Source organism: Symphalangus syndactylus, chromosome 9 (assembly GCF_028878055.3).
Source record: "Symphalangus syndactylus isolate Jambi chromosome 9, NHGRI_mSymSyn1-v2.1_pri, whole genome shotgun sequence".
Classification (NCBI taxonomy): Eukaryota; Metazoa; Chordata; class Mammalia; order Primates; family Hylobatidae; genus Symphalangus; species Symphalangus syndactylus.
Genome location: NC_072431.2, coordinates 74,816,912 through 74,829,973, shown reverse-complemented (window position 1 = coordinate 74,829,973; position 13,062 = coordinate 74,816,912). Strand labels below are relative to the sequence as shown.

The 13,062-nt window shown below is 47.4% G+C and overlaps 1 protein-coding gene across 5 annotated transcripts in view; it reads left to right on the top strand.

Moving 5' to 3' along the window:
* The window catches only part of PSPH (phosphoserine phosphatase), a 40,616-nt gene that overhangs the window by 12,559 nt on the left and 14,995 nt on the right, over nucleotides 1–13,062 (top strand). Inside the window, exons 2-4 of one of the 5 annotated variants that reach the window (XM_063608929.1) lie at nucleotides 43–140; nucleotides 5,057–5,199; nucleotides 7,125–7,246. The gene's annotated coding sequence lies outside the window, so the exon portion shown is untranslated. Of the gene's footprint in view, nucleotides 1–21; nucleotides 141–5,005; nucleotides 5,200–7,124; nucleotides 7,247–13,062 lie in introns of all 5 variants that reach the window. The other 4 variants (XM_063608930.1, XM_063608928.1, XM_063608927.1 and 1 more) reach the window with 4 other exon arrangements.

The following is a 13,062-nucleotide window of genomic DNA, read 5'->3' as shown; positions in this document are numbered from 1 at the left end:
TTGTTTGTTTGTTTGAGACAGAGTTTTGTTCTTGTTGCCCAGGCGGGTATGTAATGGCATGATCACGGGTCACCACAACCTCCACCTCCCGGGTTCAAGCGATTATCTTGCCATGGCCTCCTGAGTAACTAGGATTACAGGTAGGCACCACTACACCCGGCTAATTTTGTATTTTTAGTGGAGACGGGGTTTCTCCATGTTGGTCAGGCTGGTCTTGAACTCCTGACCTCAGGTGATCTGCCTGCCTCAGCCTCTCAAAGTGCTGTGATTACAGGTGTGAGCCACCGCACCCAGCCTCTTTTTTTTCTTTTTTTTTGGGGGGGCGGGGTCTCACTCTGTCACCCAGGCTGGAGTGTGGTGGTGTGATCTTAGCACAGCCTCAACCTCCCAGGCTCAAGCCATCCTCCCACCTCAGCCTCCCAAGTACCTGGGATTCGAGGTGTGTGCCACCACGTCCAGCTAATTTTGTTTATTTTTTGTACAGATTAGGTCTTAATATGGTGCCCAGGGTGGTCTTGAACTCCTGGGCTCAAGCGATCCTCCCACCTAGGCCTCCCAAAATGCTAGGATTTGAAGCATGAGGCTCATCCAAGTTTCTCCTGAGTGTCTTCCTCAGGTGGGATTGCTGGGTCGTAGAAATTGCATGTGTTCAATGTTTTTTGTTTGTTTGTTTTTTAGATAGAGTCCCGCTTTGTCGCCCAGGCTGGAGTGCAGTGGCGCAATCTCTGCTCACTGCAAGCTCCGCCTCTTGGGTTCACGCCATTCTCCTGCCTCAGCCTCCCGAGTAGCTGGGACTGCAGACGCCCACCACCACCCCTGGCTAATTTTTTTTTTTTTTTTTGTATTTTTAGTAGAGATGGGGTTTCACCGTGTTAGCCAGGATGGTCTCCATCTCCTGACTTTGTGATCCGCCCTCCTCAGCCTCCCAAAGTGCTGGGATTACAGGTGTGAGCCACCGCACCTGGCCGCATGTGTTCAATGTTACTGAATAACACCATATTGTTTTCCAGAGGGCTTGTTCCAATTTACTATACTTTAGAAGGCTATTAGCACTGAATGACTTTTAAAAAGAGTACATGATTCTAACCTAATTAGCCATTAGAAAATTTGTGGCTGGGCACGGTGGCTCACTCTTATAATCCCAGCACTTTGGGAGGCCAAGGCGAGTGGATCACCTGAGGCCAGGGGTTCAAGACCAGCCTATCCAACATGATGAAACCCCGTCTGTACTAAAAATACAAAAATTAGCCAGGCATGGTGGTGCATGCTTGTAATCCCACCTACTTGGGAGGCTGAGGCAGGAGAATCACTTGAACCCAGGAGGCGGAGGTTGCAGAGAGCCGAGATCATGCTACTGCACTCCAGCCTGGGTGACAGAGCGAGACTCCATCTCAAAAAAAAAAAAAAAAAGAAAAGAAAATTTGTTAGCTTACAAAAATGTGATCTATTGAAAACCTTTCAGAGCTGGGTAAAGTGGATCACGCTTGGGCTTGAGCCCAGGAGTTGGAGACCAATCAGACCCAGGCTCTACTAAACATAAAAAACCAGCCTGGTGTGGTGGCACACACCTGTGGTTCCCACCTACTCAGAAGGCTGAGGCAGGAAGATTGCTTGAGCCCAGGAGTTCGAAGCTTCAGTGGGCTATGATCGTGCCACTGCACTCCAGCCTGGGTGACAGCAAGACCCTACCTCAAAAGAAAAAAAAAAAAAAAGGAAAGAAAACCTTTCAGGAACGTAGTATGACCTGTATTACTTTTGACTAACCAATTGTGATTAAAACTTTGCAAAATAATTTGCTAATATTTTTATTATAACTTCATTATGCTGTATTGTATTTGGTTCTTATGTGCTATTATTCCAGTAATTATGCCTTCATTATACTGTATTGTATTTGGTTCACATGCTATTATTCCACTAAGAACAGCAATGAAGCTTTTTTTTTTTTTTTTTGAGACAGAGTCTGGCTTTGTCACATAGGCTGGAGTGCAGTGGCGTAATCTTGGTTCACTGCAACCTCTGCCTCCTGGGTTCAAGTGATTCTCCTGCTTCAGCCTCCTCAGTAGCTGAGATTACAGGCACCTGCCATCAGGCCTGGCTACTTTTTGTATTTTTAGTAGAGATGGGGTTTCACCATGTTGGCCAGGCTGATCTCGAACTCCTGACCTCAGGTGATCCTCCCGCCTCAGCCTCCCAAAGTGCTGGGATTACAGGCGTGAGCCACTGTGCCCGGCCTGATGAAGCATATTTTAATCTGTTTCACAGTTTTGCCTTGTCTGGCAAGATTACCTCCTGGTTGTTACACTTGTATGTGACCACTCATTAGTGTCTTCTAGGCATCTATATATATATTTTTAATGTGATGTGCTCTAGCAAAACAATGTCTACAGTACAGCCATCTCATGCTCACAAGTATCAATATAGGTGTGAGTGTGAGGTGGATTCCAGGACCATGAAGAGGTGGCAGATTTTAATTAATTAACTAATTAATTTTTCAGAGACAAGGGCTTGCTCTGTTACCCAGACTGGAGTACAGTAGCATGATCACGGCTCACTGTAACCTCGAAATCCTGGGCTCAAATGATCCTCCTGCCTCAGCCTCCGAAGTAGCTGGGACTATAGGCATGCACCACCACACCCAGCCAGATTTTAGTAAATATAAATTTTTATCTGAAATTTTTAAGAATATTTAATATTTTAAAGAATATTTAATATTAAACATTTATGAAATACAAATAATAGCATAAGTTAACTCTTCTAGCCTTCCACATTTACTTACTTGACTTTCTTTTCCCCTCAAAATAAATTCTCAGTTACCACTTACACTTAGATCAAACATTTGGTGTTTAACATTTTGTTTCTTTTATTATGCTTTTTATTTGTTTTTTTTTTGTTTTTTTTTGTTGTTTTTTTTGAGATGGATTCTCACTCTGTTGCCCAGGCTGGAGTGCAGTGGCATGATCTCGGCTCACTGCAACCTCTGCCTTCCAGGTTCAAACGATTCTCCTGCCTCAGCCTCCCGAGTAGCTGAGATTATGCATGCACCACCATGCCAGGCTAATTTTTATATTTGTAGTAGAGACGGGGTTTCAACTTGTTGGCCAGGCTGGTCTTGAACTCCTGGCCTCAGGTGATCTGCCCGCCTCGGCCTCCCAAAGTGCTGAGATTACAGGCATGAGCCAAGGTGCCCAGCCTATTACGCTTTTTAAAAAACTACTGCAGGCTGGGCGTGGTGGCTCATGCCTGTAATCCCAGCACTTTGGGAGGCTGAGGTGGGCAGATCATTTGAGGTCAGGAGTTTGAGACCAGCCTGGCCAACATGGTGAAACCCCATCTCTACTAAAAATACAAAAATTAGCTGGGCATGGTAGCATGCGCTTGTAATCCCAGCTACTGGGGAGGTTGAGGCAGGAGAATCACTTGAACCCAGGAGGCGGAGGTTGCAATGAGCTAAGATCGCACCACTGCACTCCAGGCTGGGCAACAGAGTGAGACTCAGTCTTGGGGAAAAAAAAATTGTGTTTTGGTGGGGAGGGTCCTGTAGCTAAGGGTAGAGATGCTATGACCAAGTGTCTTGCCCCAGGGATTGCATCCTCTGCGTGGGTGAGCAACTTAGAGTGAGCCTGGGGTGCAGACTGTCAGCCTTTGAGGTTTCAGGTTGTGTTTTAGAGTGGATCTCAATGCCCAGCTCCAGCCAGCTAACTCCAGTGGTAAATGTTTGGGGGAAACACCCCTTATTTGTTGTAGTTAACATACAAGGAGCTGGGCAAGTGACACATGGAATATTTTTTTTTTTTTTAAACGGAGTCTCACTCTGTTGCTCAGGCTGTAGTGCAGTGGCACGATCTTGGCTCACTGCAACCTCCTCACCCCCCGCCCCGGGGTTCAAGCAATTCTCCTGCCTCAGCCTCCCAAGTAGTTGGGACTACAGGCATGCACCACCATGTCCCGCTAATTTTTGTATTTTTGCTAGAGACGGAGTTTTGCCATGTTAACCAGGCTGGTCTCGAACTCCTGACCTCAGGTGATCCACTTGCCTCAGCCTCCCAAAGTGCTGGGATTACATGCTTGAGCCACCGCGCCTGGCCAGAAAATTTTTAAAAAGAAATAGGCCGGGTGCGGTAGCTCACACCTGTAATCCCAACACTTTGGGAGGCCAAGGAGGGAAGATTGCTTGGGCCCAGGTGTTGGAGCCCAGCCTGGGAAACACAGTGAAACCCCCCAATCTCTATTTAAAAACATAAATAAAAATTAAAAATAAAAGCAAGGTGCAAAGACTCATTTTGTTACTCATGGTTGCATTTTAATTAAGAATATAAGTAGCCTTGGCCGGGCGTGGTGGCTCACACCTGTAATCCCAGCACTTTGGGAGGCCGAGGTGGGCGGATCACGAGGTCAGGAGATCGAGACCATCCTGGCTAACACGGTGAAACCCCGTCTCTACTAAAAAATACAAAAAATTAGCCGGGCGTGGTGGCGGGCGCCTGTAGTCCCAGCTACTTGGGAGGCTGAGGCAGGAGAATGCCGTGAACCCAGGAGGCGGAGCTTGCAGTGAGCCGAGATCGTGCCATTGCACTCCAGCCCAGGCGACAGAGCGAGACTCCGTCTCAAAAAAAAAAAAAAAAAAAAAAAGGAATATAAGTAGTCTTTGAAGTTCTTTTGGGAGCTACGCTGCTGCAAGCGTATAATGCCAAACGTGGATTTCAAAAGAGGCCCCCCGACGGAGATTTCATTAATTGCAAAATCAGTGCAGCAGTCCCTTGCTTCCCTCACCTATCCTTATCCTGAGTGGTGGTGGCGGCAGCGCGGAGCAGCTTCTGAAGGTCCGGGAGCTCTTTTGTTCCTCTGCAAAGCGGAGGTGCCACTGGCACCGTGCACCTCTCAGACTGCAGGGGCTGAGCCCCCGGAGGAGGAGGAGGGGGCTGGTTCAGGGAGCCCCTCCCATGGGGCGGGGCCAAAGCGTCCTCCCAGCCCGGCTTTGGAGAGCAGAGAGATCTGGTGTCTCCAGTTTACAGAAGCACTTGCAGAACTCATCAGAAGTAACCCCGCTTATCAGCAGATCTCAAGAGAGCGTTCGGTGGAGGCCCTGGGTCTACACAGCTCACCTCCCTGGGAACTGCTTGCCTGAGCGTCGGAGCCGGCGCTGGCCCCCTGCAGCCGGAAGGTTGCAGCCGCAGGATCCCCGGAGGCCCAGGACACAGGGTAAGTCCCGGCTTGTGCCTACCCTGCGCCCAACTTTCTGATTTTGCCGACTTTCCTTTTCCTCTTCCAGGCTTCCTCTCTGAGTCTACATTTCTTCTTAATCGCGTAGGCAGATCATTTCCTAAAATCTGCAGGCTTTCTTTTCATTGATTTATTTTTTGGGTAGCTTCACTTGTCTAATCTTACAGCAGCTGCCTGTTGCCAAACAGCGTGAATGAATGATGCAATCCTACACAGGAGCACCCTTAGTGCAAGATTGGGGCAATCCCCAAACTCAGAGTTGAAGTGTCCGACTTTGTCTTCTTTCCCATTAGAATTAGAATTTTAAAATAAGTACTTACCAGATACATTGTTATAACGATACAGCCTTAAGTTGGGAATTAAATAAATCATGCTTTCATTCATTAAATATATTTATTATATTTTCTTTTCTTTTTTTATTTTTATTTATTTTTATTTTTTTCAGACAGAGTCTCGTTCTGTCGCCCACGCTGGGGTGCAGTGGTGTGATCTCGGCTCACTTCAACCTCTGCCTACAGGGTTCAAGGGATTCTTCTGCCTCAGCTTCCTGAGTATCTGGGTGCACGCCATCATGCCTAGCTAATTTTTTAATTTTTGTATTTTTAGTAGAGACAGGGTTTCACCATGTTAGCCAGGCTGGTCTCAAACTCCTGGCCTCAAGCGATCCACCCGCCTCTGCCTCTGCCTCCCAAAGTGCTGGGATTACAGGCATGACCACTGTACCTGGCCACTATATCTTCTTTATGTATGATTTGCATATTATTACTTTTTAAATATTTGATGACTGATATTGGAATGAGGATCAGGGAGGAAAATAATAAAATCCAAGATTTCTGTATTACAGTGCTAGGTAGGTTTTCAATATCATGACCATAGCCCTGTCACTTTCATGTCGGTGAAACAAAGTAGTCAGGACTTTTAAAATTTTAAATGATTTAATATATGCCTGATACCTACCTTCCTTTCCTTCCTTCTTTTCTTTTTTTTTTTTAAGAGACAGGGTCTCATTTAGTCACCCAGGCTAGAGGGCAGCGGTGCAATCATAGCTCATTGGAATCTCAAACTCCTGAGATCAAGTGATCCTCCTGCCTCAGCTTCCCAAGTAGCTGGGACTACAAATACGCACCACCATGCCTGGCTCATTTATTTTATTTTTCGTAGAGATGGTGTTTCACTGTGTTGCCCAGGCTGATCTTGAACTCCTGAGCTCAAGCAATCCTCCCTCCTCGGCCTCCCGAAGTGCTGGGATTACAGGTGTGAGTCCCCATGCCCGGCATTTTTTTTTTTTTTTTTTTTTTTGAGACGGAGTCTCGCTCTGTCACCCAGGCTGAAGTGCAGTGGCGCGATCTCAGCTCACTGCAAGCTCCGCCTCTTGGGTTCACGCCATTCTCCTGCCTCAGCCTCCCGAGTAGCTGGGACTACAGGCACCCGGTACCATGCCCGGCTAATTTTTTTCTGTATTTTTAGTAGAGACGGGGTTTCACCGTGTTAGCCAGGAGGATCCTGATCTCCTGACCTCGTGATCCGCCCGCCTCTGCCTCCCAAAGTGCTGGGATTACAGGTGTGAGCCATCGTGCCCACCCAAGTCTGCTTCTTTTTCTATGCATTTAGTTCTCCTAAGAGATTCTCTTTCCCTCTCCCTTGTCTTTGTACCCTGCTGATCAGGTATACATGATTTCCTATCAGACCTGAACCTTGCAGAATTGAAGCCATAGAAGAGTATGTTGACTCTGCAGTGCTTAAAGGGGGTAGGAGTAAAGCATTTCTCAGAGGAAGCAGTCTTAGGAAATTTTGCCTCTGACCCGTTTTTGTGCCAGTCCCGCCAGGAGAGAGAGTGAAGCCAGTCTCCCTCTTTCCTGTTTTATGTGTGGACTTCGATGTTCATTTCCTCATTCTCTTTCTAGGCTCTTGCTCTTGCAGAATCCACAGGTCTTGAAGAAATCTGTAGTCAGAACTTTGTGCTGCATTTTTATCTAGGAAAGGAACAGAAGAGTGTGGTCTCCTAGAAATCTAGCACTGGAGAAACGTGAGTCTGATTTGCCTTTTCTTGGTTTTGTTTTGGTTTTTGGCTGTCATTGTAATGTTTTTTATGCATTGAACTGTTACACATTTGTCTATCTGCTAGCAGTTTACTCTTTTTTGAGACAGAGTCTTGCTGTGTCACCTAGGCTGGCGTGCAGTGGTGCAATCTTGGCTTACTGCAACCTCCACCTCCTGGGTTCAAGTGATTCTCCTGTCTCAGCCTCCTGAGTAGCTGGGATTACAGGTGCGGGCCACCACACCTGGCTAATTTTTGTATGTTTAGTAGAGACAGGGTTTTGCCATGTTAGCCAAGCTGGTCTCGAACTCCCAACCTCAGGTCATCCATCCACCTCGGCCTCCCAAAGTACTGGGATTACAGGCGTGAGCCACTGCGCCCAGCCAGCAGTTTACTCCTCACCTGAATTTTAAAAATTGATGTCAACTATGTGGCATGCAGAAGATCCCAGCTTCCCAGAATAGCTGGTTATATTATATATCATTTCAACTTTTATTTTAGCTTCAAGGAGTACATGTGCACATTTGTTACTTGGGTATATCACATGATGCTGAAGTTTGGGGTACAACTGATCCCATCACCCAGGGTTTGAGCGCAGTACCCAGTAGGTAGTTTCGCAGTCCTTGCCCTCCTTCCCCTGCCTTCTTGTAGTCCTCAGTTTTTTGTTGTTGTTGTTTTTTGTTTTCATACAGAGTCTCACTCTGTCGCCCAGGCTGGAGTACAATGGTGTGATCTCGGCTCACTGCAACCTCCACCTCCAAGGTTCAAGTGATTCTCCTGCCTCAGCCTCCTGAGTAGGTGGGATTACAGGTACCCACCACCATGCCTGGCTAATTTTTGTATATTTAGTAGGGACAGGGTTTCACTATGTTGGCCAGGCTGGTCTCGAACTCTTGATCTCAAGTGAGTTGCCCGCCTCGGCCTCCCAAAGTGCTGGGATTACAGGTGTGAGCCACCGCACCTGGCCATCACTGTGTGTTTTTCCTGTCTTTGTATCCACATGTACCCAGTTTAGCTCCCACTTATAAGTGAGAACACGTGGTATTTGGTTTTCTGTTCTTGCGCTAATTTACTTAGGATAACGGCCTCCAGCTGCATCTGTGTTGCAGCAAAGCATATGTTTTCATTCTTTTTTATGGCTGTGCTGGCTTGTTTTTTTAGGCTGGGCATGGTGGCTCACACCTGTAATCCCAGCACTTTGGGAGGCCGAGGTGAGCAGATCACCTGAGGCCAGGAGTTCGAGACTAGCCTGCCCAACATAGTGAAACCCCATCTCCACTAAAAATACAAAAATTACCTGGGTGCGGTGGCACACGCTTCTGATCCCAGCTATTCAGGAGGCTGAGGCATGAGAATCGCTTGAACCCAGGAGGCAGAGATTGCAGTGAGCCGAAATCATACCACTGCACTCCAGCCTGAGCAACAGAGCAGGACTCCATCCCTAAACAAAAGATAAAATATAGTGTAAGTGCATGTGCTGGGGATCCCAGCCCTTGTTACAGGGAACCTCTTTGACTCTCCTGTGATTGAGAACCTTTTCAGAATCTACTGTGTAGTCTTTTTTTTTTTTTTTCTTTTTTTTTGAGATGGAGTCTCGCTCTGTCACCCAGGCTGGACTGCAGTGTGGCACAATCTCGGCTCACTGCAACCTCTGCCTCCCAGGTCCAAGCAGTTCTTCTGCCTCAGCCTCCCCAGTAGCTGGAACTACACGCACGTGCCACCACACCCGGCTACACTTTGTACTCTTTCAATGCCCGGGGACCTGAACAAATTTATCCCTACTACCAAAGCAAATAAGCTTGGTTCTCGCAACTATGCGTGACCTTCACAACCTCTGTACAGGCTTTTATTTATTCTTACACAGGTGAAGATAAGAGGTCAGTCCTAACAAGGTGAAGGAAGTAAGGTGATCTTAGAAGCCTCTTGAAAGATACAGAGATTGAGAAGTTGGGAAAGTGTTTGGGCAAGGAGCTTTTTTCCTCTTATCCAAAATCAGGCCTCCGAAGGCTGGCCCTGCAGGAAAGCTTGCTTTTGTACTTTGGAACTAGGGATGAGAAGGCCTTGTCAGCAGTGGCATTTTTTTTTTTAAATCAGTTGGTCCTTTGCCAAGAGATGAACTAGCTGGGGCCAGCCAGGCAGAAGTTCTGTTCTGAGCTGCAGAAGGCAGTGGTCTGGATGGGACCTGGAAGCCGCTGTGTCTGAGAATCTGAAAATAGACCTTCCCACGGGGATGTCTTCTACCCCTGGCCCTGCCCTCTCCCTCCCTGTTACAGCCAAATATGAAGAATCCAGAGTCCATTCTCTGGCAATGATTTTTCTGTGTGTGAAATTCTAATGTACACAATTTACTTTGAAGCAACTGACCTTACTCAGCAGATTTTTTCCCCTATAGCCAGGAGAATTTTAAATACGCATAGATTGTAAGTCACTCCTGGTGGAGACAATGAAAAGAGGAGGAAATTGGCCAGGCGTGGTGGCTCACACCCGTCATCCCAGCACTTTGGGAGGCCGAGGCAGGTGGATCACTTGAAGTCAGGAGTTTGAGACCAGCCTAGCCAATATGGTAAAACCCCATCTCTACTAAAAATACAAAAGAATTAGCCAGGCGTGGTGGCAGGTGCCTGTAATCCCAGCTACTCAGGAGGCAGGAGAATCGCTTGAACCCAGGAGGCCGAGATTGCAGTGAGCCGAGATCACATCACTGCACTCCTGCCTGGGCGACAGAGTGAGACCCCGTCTCAAAAAAAGTAAAAATTAAAATTAAAAAGGAGGAAATCAAAAGTGCACAGGAGGTACACCATTTTGCAGAGCAGGATGGGAAGAGCTAAAAGGAGCTGTGGCCGAGTTTGCTCTGCTGCCCAATCAAGCAGGGAGGGAGTTGATACTCTTGTAACCCAATGGGTGAAGGCCATCTCCCCCTGGCCTGACCATTTCATGGGCAGAGTTAAGGTCCTAAAATCCAGCTCACTCTCCTAGGGAGGGTGTAGAAAAAGAATCAGCCTTCCAAGTAAATTCAGTGTAAAGTGAGTCTCTAACATTCTATTTTGGCCAGCACAGTGGCTCACACTTATAATCCCAGCACTTTGAGAGTCCAGGATGGGAGGATCATTTGAGGCCAGGAATTCAAGACCAGCCTGGGTAACATAGTGAGACCTCATCTCTACAAAAATAATAATAATAATAACTTAGCTAGGTGTGGTGGTGCGTGCCTGTGGTCTCTGCTACTCAGGAGGCTGAGGCAGGAGGATCACTTCACCTAGGAGGTTGAGGCTGCAGTGAGCTATGATTATACCATTGGCACTCCAGTGTGGGCAACAGAGTGAGACCTTGTCTCTAAAAAAAGCCAAAAATATTCTATTTTCTCCTTGGGACACATTACAACCCAGGAGGCAGGTGTCAACAATTCTGAGCTGTAAGTCAGGTCTAGTGTTCAGCTGGGGATGTGTAAATCAGTTCTCACTTTTAGTGGAGGAAATGTACATTTCCTTTCAAACTCAAGGCTGATGGTCTTGCTTTTTTTTTGGAGACAGGGTCTCACTCTGTCACCCAGGCTGGAGTGCTGTGGCCTGATCTCAGCTCACTGCACCCTTGAACTCCTGGGCTCAAGCCATCCTCCCGCCATAGGCTCTTGGGTATCTGCGACCACAGGCATGCACCACCATGCCCCACATTTTTTTTTTTTTTTTAGAGAAAGAATCTTGCTATGTTCTCAAGAACTGATCTCAAACTCCTGGGCTCAAGTGATCCTGCTGTCTTAGCCTCCCAAAGTGCTGGGATTATTACAAGTGTGAGCCACTGTGCCCGGCCAATCTCATTGAAGCTATTGCTAGTGTCAGTGGTTGGAAAGAGGTTCAAATACCTGGTTTGCCTTTTTTTTTTTTGAGATGGAGTCTTGCTCTTGTCGCCCAGGCTGGAGTGCAGTGGTGTCTCGGCTCACTGCAACCTCTGCCTCCCGGGTTCAAGTGATTCTCCCGCCTCAGCATCCTGAGTAGCTGGGATTACAGGCACCCGACTAATTTTTGTACTTTTAGTAGAGACGGGGTTTCACCAGGCCAGGCTGGTCTCGAACTCCTGACCTTATGATTCGCCTGCCTTGGCCTCCCAAAGTGCTGGGATTACAGGCATGAGCCACTGCTCCCGGCCAAAGTAACTGGTTTTTCAAACATGGCCAGTAATTATTTGTCTAATCATTTCGACAAGACTGGAAGCCTCTTGAAGATGGCACCCATGCATTATGCATTCCTCTTTGGGTCTTGTGTCAGGGTCCCTGGGGACAGACTTTGAGGTTCTGGTGCCAATCAGTCATTCTCAGGAGCATTGCCCATTCTTAGTTATGTTGTGTTGCCTCATGCATCTTCTTTTTTGTTGTTGTTGAGACGCAGTTTCGCTCTTGTTGCCCAGGCTGGAGTGCAATAGCACAATCTCGGCTCGCTGCAACCTCTGCCTCCCAGGTTCAAGTGATTCTCTTGCCTCAGCCTCCTGAGTAGCTGGGATGACAGGCATGTGGCACCATGCCCAGCTAATTTTGTATTTTTAGTAGAGACGGGGTTTCTTCATGTTGGTCAGGCTGGTCTCAAACTCCCGACCTCAGGTGATCTACCCGCCTCAGCCTCCCAAAGTGCTGGGATTACAGGCATGAGCCTCCGCACCCGGCCTTCTCATGTACCTTCTTAAAAAGTTATTTAGCTTGTCCCACTTATCTCATTTTAGCTCCTCTTACACGATTTGTCTGTTTCTGGCTTCCTCTTCACTCACCTATGGTTTATTCTCCATTCTTAGTGGAATTGCACTACAAGAAGTGCTGCTTCTCTGCTGATAGACCTGCTGACTTCAGGGTCTTTACAGTGAGCCTGCCTGGGCATGTAGTATGAATTAGCTTGATTCCTGCTGGACCAAAGCCAAATGACTGGTTTCTTTTTATTTTTTATCTTTTTTTTTTTTTTTTTTTATAGAGACAGGGTTTCAACATGTTGGCCAGGCTGGTCTCGAACTCCTAGCCTTAAGCAACCCGCCTGTCTTGGCCGCCCAAAGTCCTGGGAACAGGCATCAGCCACTATGCTGGCCCTTGTTGAGTTCTTTTTTTTTTTGAGATGGAGTCTCGTTCTGTCACCCAGGCTGCAGTGCAGTGCAGTGCAGTGGTGCAATCTCGGCTCACTGCAGTCTCCACCTATCCACCTCCCAGATTCAAGCAATTCTCCCGCATTCAAGCGATTCTCCTGCCTCTCCGTCCCAAGTAGCTGGGATTACAGGTGGCTGCCACCATGCCCGGCTAATTTTTGTATTTTTAGAAGAGATGGGGTTTCACCATGTTGGCCAGGCTGGTCTCGAACTCCTGACCTCAAGTGATCCTCCTGCCTTGGCCTCCCAGAGTGCTGAGATTACAAGTGTGAGCCACTGCAGCCGGCCCCTTGTTGAGTTCTTAATAACTGCTTAGGTTCAACTCTATTTAATTCATAAAATATTTAATTCATGAAACATTTAACACCTATTGGGTGCTGGGTGCAGAGACAGAAGATAATTCAATGGATTTTCTTCTTGACTGACTGATTTTCTGGGTTGATGGGGAGGAAATAATGTAGTATAGGGGAGACCACTTGATCTGCACCATGAAGAAGTAGGACTTTTTTCATGACATGGGGGATATGGTGATTCCAGGCAGAGAGCAGCATTTGAAAGGGTGTAGAGGAATAAAAACACATGACATAGGCCGGGTGCGGTGGCTCATGCCTATAATCCCAGCACTTTGGGAGGCCAAGGCAGGTGGATTGCCTGAGGTCAGGAGTTCGAGACCAGCCTGGGCAACA